Below are 8,721 nucleotides of genomic sequence, written 5' to 3' on the forward strand. Positions count from 1 at the left end.
GGTTGCTAAATCTAATTATAAATAACTAGATTATGGATAAGCACAGTTAAAGTGACTCCACCACCAAGCTTCAGAGAGAGTCCTCTAATTCTGTACTTGTCCAAATGTTACATCTTCCAGGCTGATGTTTTATATGTCCAGCATCAAACAACACAGCCAAACCAGAAAATGCCACTAGAGGAGGAAGGATATGGATGAAAGTGGACAATAATGAAATAGGAAAAGTACATGATAAAAACAAGAGGGTGCATTATTATATCATGAAAGGATGTATTAAAAACATTACTGAGGCAGGTACTGTGGCGTAGCAGGTAAAGTCGCCACGTGCAGTGCCGGCATCCCATATGGGAGCTAGTTTGAGTCCCAGCTGCTCCACTTCCAATCCAGCTCTCTGCTATGTCCTGGGAAAGCAGTACAAGATGGGCCCAAGTCTTTGGGCCCCTGCACCTAAGTGAGAGAACCAGAAGAAACTCCTGGCTCCTGGCTTTGGATCAGCACAGTTCTGGCCATTTCAGCCATCTGGGGAGTGAACCAGAGGATGGAAGACCTCTCTCTTTCTCTCTGCCTCTGCCTCACTGTAACACTACCTTCAAATAAATAAATAAATATTTAAATATATAGTTATTTAAAAAAAAACATTATCAAGAAGCTATCACATGATAAGATATTAAGAATATCAGCTACCTCTCTAAGTCCCAGTGTTAACTATCAACAATATATTTAAAAAGCCATTAAATAGATTTACTCCAGTTAATGCCTGATGTTGATTTACAGACATTCCTTTAAAGGTGTCACTTGGACAACAGGAAGTGATACAGTGACCCCTGATAGATCAACTGAACTAAATGTAACCAAAATTATAATTGGGGTCATTATTTGCAAGTTATTTTATTATTTTGCTCATCAAATAAAAATACTACCCATGCATTGCCCATGGTAGAGATTATTCAATACCAAACACATTATGTGATTATGAACAGTTTTTGTTATGACAAGAGGCAGATTGCTGGACCCACCATATCTGTCAGAGCTTGATGTGTTCTATGAACATGGGTGAGATTCCTTCCATAATAATAGCATAATGGAATCTTTAGAGAAGTGATCAAATCCATAGTATGAAAGCCATGCCCCATTTATAATTCCCTGTAGAAATTTAGAGGCGTGGTTAATGAGCAACCCCTTTGACAGACACAGTTTTATCTATAGAATAAATTCAAACAATATTTTCATGTCCTTTCAGAATATTCTTGAGGGCACATGTACCAAAGTATATCCATACAACAATTCTTTAAAGTCACCACCCAATTTATCTTGTATAAACTCCAAAAAAACCCAGATCATATTAAATGTATTTTTAAATTTTTCTTTCTTTTTTCAAATTCTTATCTTTAATAACTCAAAGTTAATATAATAAACAGGAAAATTATTAAAAATTATGGAAAGACATATATCAGAGTTCATCAAATAAATTTAAGAGATGCATCAACTGAAACTAAAGACAAAAAATGTGACAGTTTCAAATTTGAGTCTCAGCTCTGTTTCCAAATCCAGCTTTCTGTTAATGTTCACCCTGAGAGTCAGCAAATGAATGACCAAATGCTCCCTGAAACTCATTTGGGAGACCCAGACTGAATTCTGGGCTCCTGACTTCACCCTGACCCAGCACTGCAGGCACTAGGGAAAGTAAAACAGTGGCAGATAAATCTTTCTTTCTGTCTCTCTCTGTCTCTCTCTCTCTCACACCCCCTCCTCCCCCCACCCCTTCACTTTCAAATAAATAAAAATTTAAATAACACTCACTGGACAAAAGCCAAGGTATTAGAAGGAAGCAGCATTCCTTTCCTTTCTGGGGACTCCAGAGGAGAATCAGTTTTCTTGCTTTTAATCACTTCTAGAGGCCACCCACCTTCCTTGATTAATGCATGCTCTTCTGTCCTCTTGAAAGCCAGGAATGACTGATAAAATCTTTCTCATATTCTATCACTGTGACATTGAGTCTTCTGCTTCCCTTATTCACATTTAGGGATTCTTATGATCATTTTGGATCCAAAATCCTAAATTCTGGGTAATATTCCTCTTCTGAGGTCAACTGATTAGCAACTTGAATTCCAATTGCAATCACAATTCTCCTTTGGCATGTAGCACAACATATTCACAGATTCTGAAGATTAGAAAATTTGTGGTGGTACATTTCTGACTACCACATTATTGTCCATTAAGCCTGAAGGCATCCAGATAGTATTTTATCTGATTAATGACTTTATACATGATTTATTTTCAATTGTTGCAGAATACATTTTCTTGTTCTAAATGTAATATATAAATAAAGCTATTTATCTTAATTTCAGTGACAGTAAATTATTATATATCATGCTGTTTGTGTCTTGCCATCCATACAATATTACTAATTAACCTCATAATAGCATTAACAGCATAAGTCAGGGTATCATTATTAAATTGATAAGAACAGATACTACACTTGATCTTATCCAAAAGGCCGAGAAGTGATGGGGTGTCATTATTTTTGTTTTCTTTTAAGAAGGAGAAAGCAAGGGCCAGCATTCTGGCACAGCAAGTAAAGCTGCTGCCTGCAAAACCAGCCTCCCATGTGGTTGCCAGTTTGTGTCTGGATGCTCCACTTCCAATCCTACTCCCTGCTAGCAGCTTGTGAGAAGCAGTAAGAGATGGTTCAAGTATTTGGGCTCCTGCCACCCATGTGGGAGACCTGGATGGATCTCCTGGCTTCTGGATCCTTTATTTATTAAATGATATAAATTTGTTCAAGCTAGTTAGTCTACAGAATGGAGAAGAAACATTTTTATTCATTTTATGAATTCAGAAAGTCAAGATAGACTAATTCTTGTTATTCTTACTTTTTTTTCCCAGAGTTGCCTTAATAAATGCCTTATTTCTAAGAGAATAATGTAAGCAATTGTGTTTTCTGCCAGAGGTTCCTGTTTTTCTATTATTTATCTCTTAGGTGATTGGGATAGCAAAGGAGTTAGGATAATACACTTTATAATAATGTCGTGTCTAGAAAAAAAGATACTGCTAATGTATCACTTAAATAATTTTCAACCAAGAGTGATAGCTTAGAATCCAAAAGTGAATTACATTTGTTATAAATGGTTCTTTAGACTGTTAAAAAATAGAAACATTTCAGTGACAATTCCAAGTGTAATATTATTTATGTAAATAAGAATTTTCCTTCATATTAAGTATTATTTCCAGTATGAAAGGTATCACAATTATATCTTTCTATTCAAGTGGAGTCTTCTCAAAAATCATGAAAAGAGTGATCATAATGTAGTTTCATGCTGCTGGATAAATTAATTGTAGTAATCTAATTCAATACAAAAATAAGGAAATAGACCAAATAGTATGTAGTTTTCTTTTTCTGTTTTGCATATAAGTAAAATTTGATTCCTCACCCTAGAATAGAATATTAATACATGTGTATTTTCTCAAAATGTAAGAAAGCATAAAGATAGATTGTACCATTGAGAACAGCAGCCCATGTATCCCTCTTTTCCTTGCAGCATCCTGAGTCTCTCACCCATAATCCTAAAGAGCCTTTAACTTTCTTGTCTGATGGTACTGATGTCTACAATGTGGCATCTTTGGAGAGTTTTTGCCTTTATTGCTGGCATTACTACCAGTTCTGGTTCTTGGAAGAACTGCATTTTACATGACATTGCTGCTACTCAAAGGTATCCATGGTCTCCAGAAACTCAGGTTCTAGTAACACTTTCTGATGTTATATAGAGGTTCAGGCTGTTGCTAACGTAAGTCATCCTAACCTTTCTAGTCAACTGATTAAGATGGTCAATCTCTTGGCTATTCTTTTTGATTTACAGACCCTTTCCAAATTTCACTAAAAAGTGAGATTAAATTGCCTCTAATGGCACTTCTTCCTGCATTACAAATGGTGATATTATCATACAATGTTATTATTCACACTTTCATGTAGTACTTTCTCTCAAAAAATATAATTCTCCTCAGTGAATGACATTTCATATTTTCTCAAATATACACACAAAAACGTAAATACAAGACCCACAGTTCCAGAATCCGAGTTCTGAAGTCTTAATTCTCTCTTATCCCAGTATGTCAAAAAAAGTTCTTATGAAGTTCCTCCTTTTCAAGTATTCATTTCAATATTTAAACACCTCTCCATTGGTGAGCCCACCAAAATGGTTACAAGGCAAAATGGTAAAGAGATTAAAATCTAGTTGCAGAAGAAGTTCAGCTTGGTTAAAGTCCAAGCTATTTTCTTTGCTAACTGTTCATAGAACTTCAATGTGCCTAAATTCCCTTATTGGAAACTTGTAGTAGACTAAAGGAATACAATAATTTTTTGAGATATTATGTACTTTACAAAATCTGACATAGGAACTGCTTAAAACCAGTTATTTTATCTCCAATTCTATCTGTCTTATACATATAGTTCAATTGCATTTTATTTTTTATTTAAAAATTAACAGACATATAAAATTAAACATATTTATGGGGTTCTATATGGTGTTCATTAACACATGTATATTGTACAGTGTCCAATCAGGATAAATATGTTTGTATTTTCAAATATTTAACGTTTCTCTATTGTAAAAACAGAAAATCATTCTGAAGCCTGACATTTGCGTTTTTTTATATATAAATTGGGAATGAAATCAAATTTTTTATTAACTATCCACTGTGATTAAAATAGTTTCTGGCAAATCTCCAACCTTAAGAAGCTCAGAAAATAGCAAATGTCGCATGCGAAGTGAGGCATTTCTCTAATTTGCTGGGATTGGTCATAATAGCTTCTCTGAGTAAATTCCTCTCAGCCATATAGCCCAAGTCCTCTGTGCAGGACATGTGTGTGGGTTTAATGCCAGCAAGGTAGCTATCCACTCATTTCCTATGTGCTGGGCTAACATAGAATTACTACTGGCAGGGGAGATTCACAAAACATGCCAAACACTTACTGTGGAAGAATTTCAATCAGGGCTGCATAAGCACTGACTATTGGGAAGCTACAACCTTGGCAGACAAAAGTAGGAAGTGATTTTCGTGTGGATTCAAGTGTCTTAAAATTGATGAAAGAAGAAGCAAACTATATAGCAATCATAAGTCGTATAAGGCATGACTCATCTGAGAGTAGTGGAGGGGTGGTCTCAAGGAATGTGGTGACCACTGGGGGATGCTATAGGCACAAGGTCACATGGACTGAACTCATTATTAAACATGTAACTACTGCTTACAATCATGTGACACTTTACATTTAAAGCATTACATTCATGTTTTCCCATTAGATTCTTATGAAAATATGTGAGGAAACTGGCAGTATGCTCTGTTGTAAACTGAAAGTAAAGTTTAGGGAGATCAAGTTAGCTGCACTATCCAAGAGATACTAAACAGGCAAATTAAGCATAAAATCAGATTATATATATACATATATATATATATATTCGACAAAATTTCCATTACACAAATATTTACTTCACTTAATAAAGTAACTCCTCATACATCTATATATCTATAAAAAACGATGCAGCTTAATTATAAAAGTAAACATTAGACAGAAGAAATCACAGTTCCAGGGAATATGTGATGATTAAAGTACTTTGGAATGAATCTCCAGTGGTATTCATCTCAGTCATTGAAAGTATTTTTTATTCTTAAAAATAAATGAAATTGATCCATAATAAAAATTCTCTCCAGTTATCACACAGACACTATTTCTTACCTTGGAAAAATCCAATTGTAGGGGATATCATTAAATGGTAATTACAATGACTCATGTAATTTACCGAATGGTTCAGGAGCGTTTACTTATGCAGTTTCTACATCTATTGGTTAGCTTTGAAACAACACTTTCTAAATTATTACATGTTATGTAAGAAATATTTCTCCTCTTGCATTAGACATCATCTACAGCTGCTATGTTTGCAAAATCTGAGGATTGCATTGAGATTAGTACATTGCCATAAACCTTCACCAAAATAAAGCAATGGTCCCAAAAGTGTTATGTATTTGCGGATTTTCATTCTTTCAGAATCAATTTCTTTTTAAATTCTCTGACTGATAGCATTTAACTACTAGAAATAAAAATAATGCAACATTGGTCCTGTTAAGATTCAACTTTAAAGAAATAAATGTAATTAGATTATTAACACATGTTGCCAGGAGTAAAAGAACAGTTTTCCTTTTATTTCTTCTTGACCTGGAAGTACCATCTTAAAAAGGCAAGTGGAAGGTTCTGAGGTTTTTGCATGCACATGGATAGGATATTTTTTCAGAGGGATAAATCTGTGGTCCCCACTGATGTTGAGCCTGGCCTGGAGGGTTGGCAGACGGTGGGCCACCCATTTATGCCTGTGAGGCACTCCACTCCCTTCACTCTGTTAACAAGTGCCAAGACTCAATTGTCAAGGCAGAACACACACCGACAGCTGGCTCTGGCTATGCCTCTTCACAGGCGGTGCAGGCTCTCAGGGCTGAAAATGGAGCCCCTGCTCCCTGTGTCTGTGGGAGCCTTGCACACTATGACTGTTGGAATTCCAAGACTGTGTGATAGGGCGTGAGGGGTAGCAGGGCTCTGGGAAATCACTATGTCTGGATTCAGAGGCTCAGAGTTCTTGGAGTGCATGCAGGTGGGTGGTTATTGCAGAGAGTTCATACTCACAGTGAGAATCACATGAAACATTGTGTGGTTCATACATCTGCAAGGGTGGGGTATGTAGCCATTGTGCATTCACCCTAGGCACTGATCACCTTGGAGGAAAGGAGGTGAAGCTGTCATCATGCCGGTTGACATTATCATATCCTTCCCCTGGCTGAGAATAGAAGTACACCATCCTAACTTAAGTGTCACCCTGGACACTTGCCCCACCTTCGAGAAATGATCTGAGCCTCTGCCCCATTCAGCACACACCTCTGGATATCCACTGAAGGAGAAAACCCTCCTCTAAATCACAGAGGCACATTTTAAAGATAAACGTCATCAGAGGAGAAAACAAACAAGTGTTTCCACAAATGCCTAAAAATAAACGTATTAGAAATACAGGAATGTGAAGTAGGAAAACAATACGACTCCTCAAAAGGAACATGACATTACTTCAATATTAGAATGTGGAGATTAAGAGATTGATGAAATGTCTGAATTGAAATTCAAAAGAATGCTCAGAAGATTACTCAAAAACACAGAAAAGCAAACACATGAGTTAAAAGCAATAGAGATACTGAATAGAAATCAAACTGCAATACTAGAAATGAAAAACTCAATAGGTCAAATAAAAAATACAGTGGAAAGCCTTAACAACAGATTGATGAGGCAGAATAAAGAATACCTGATGAGAAGAAAATGTTTTGGAATTCTCTCTAGCAAAAAAATAAGAAAATTAGAAAAATTAAAAATACTGTTTGACATTTATGGGATACTATCAAATAACACAACATATGCATCTTAGGAGTTCCTGAAGCTATGGAAAGAGAGAATGGATGAGAAGGCCAGTTCAGTGAAATCATAGCAGAAAATGTCCATAATTCATGAAAGATAGGGATATACAGGTACAGGAGGCACACGGAACTCCTAATACAAATGACAATAAAAAATCGTCACATGACATATCAGAGTCAAATTTTCAATAGTAAAACATAAAGAAAAGATTATATAATGTACAGAAGAAAAACACTAGATTACCTTCAGAGGATCTCCAATTAGACTCAGAGCTGTTTTCTCTTTAGAAACCACATAGGCTAAAAGAGAAGGGAGAAACATAGTGAAGTCCTAAAAGAAAAAAAAAAAAAGTTGCTAACCAGAATATTGTACCCAGCAAAGCTATCACTTAAAATGAAGGTGAAATAAAGACCTTCCAAAACAGAAAATGAAAGAATTTGTCATCAGTTGTCCAGTCTTACAAATGATACTTAAGGATTTGCTACACAAAGAAACACAGAGCAATAGTTATCTCTATGAAAGAATGTGAAGGCAGAAGATCTCTTGTAAGAGTACAAAGAAAATCCAAGCAAACAATAGGAATGTTTATGGAAAAATGGCAGGACCAAACTGTTAATCATCAATAACAACCTTGAATGTAAATGTCCTAAATTCTCCAACTAAAAGATACAAACAGGCTGAATGAGTTTTTAAAAAGACCCATGTATTTACTGCCTGCAAAAGGCAAACCTCACCAATGAAGATACATATAAACTGAAAATGAAAGAATGAAAAACCCATCACATACTACCTAAAAGCAAAGCAAAAAAAAAAAAAAAAAAAAAAAAAAAAGGAATGGCCATCATAATATCAATCAACTCATCAGGAATATGTGACTATAGTGAATGTATATGCATCCAATGCCAGGAGGCCTATTGAAAACAAATGCTAATAGATCTAAAGGGAGACATACACCCTGATACAAAAATGGCAGACTTTAGCACCTCACTTTAATCAGTGGACAGATCAACTAGACAAAAAAGCAACAAAGAAACAGCAGAGCTATCTACACTATGGATGAAATGGACCTAATTGATATCCACAAAAAATCTCATCCCAGAGCTGCAGAGTACACATTCTTTTCATCAATGCATATAACTTTGTTTAGGGTTAACCGTATGTTGGGTCATAAAGCAAGTCTCAGCAAAGTAAACAAAGTGAAATCATACTATGTATTTTTTCTAACTACAATGAAATGAAGCTTAAAATTAACAACTTAAGAAACTCTAGAAAATATG

General features: G+C 35.5%; 1 pseudogene; it reads right to left on the reverse strand.

Moving 5' to 3' along the window:
* Window positions 1-2,376: 2,376 nt before the first annotated feature.
* On the reverse strand, window positions 2,377-2,509 carry LOC133775525 (U2 spliceosomal RNA; annotated as a pseudogene).
* Window positions 2,510-8,721: the final 6,212 nt, after the last annotated feature.

This window comes from Lepus europaeus, chromosome 16 (assembly GCF_033115175.1).
Source record: "Lepus europaeus isolate LE1 chromosome 16, mLepTim1.pri, whole genome shotgun sequence".
In the NCBI taxonomy this organism is placed as follows: domain Eukaryota; kingdom Metazoa; phylum Chordata; class Mammalia; order Lagomorpha; family Leporidae; genus Lepus; species Lepus europaeus.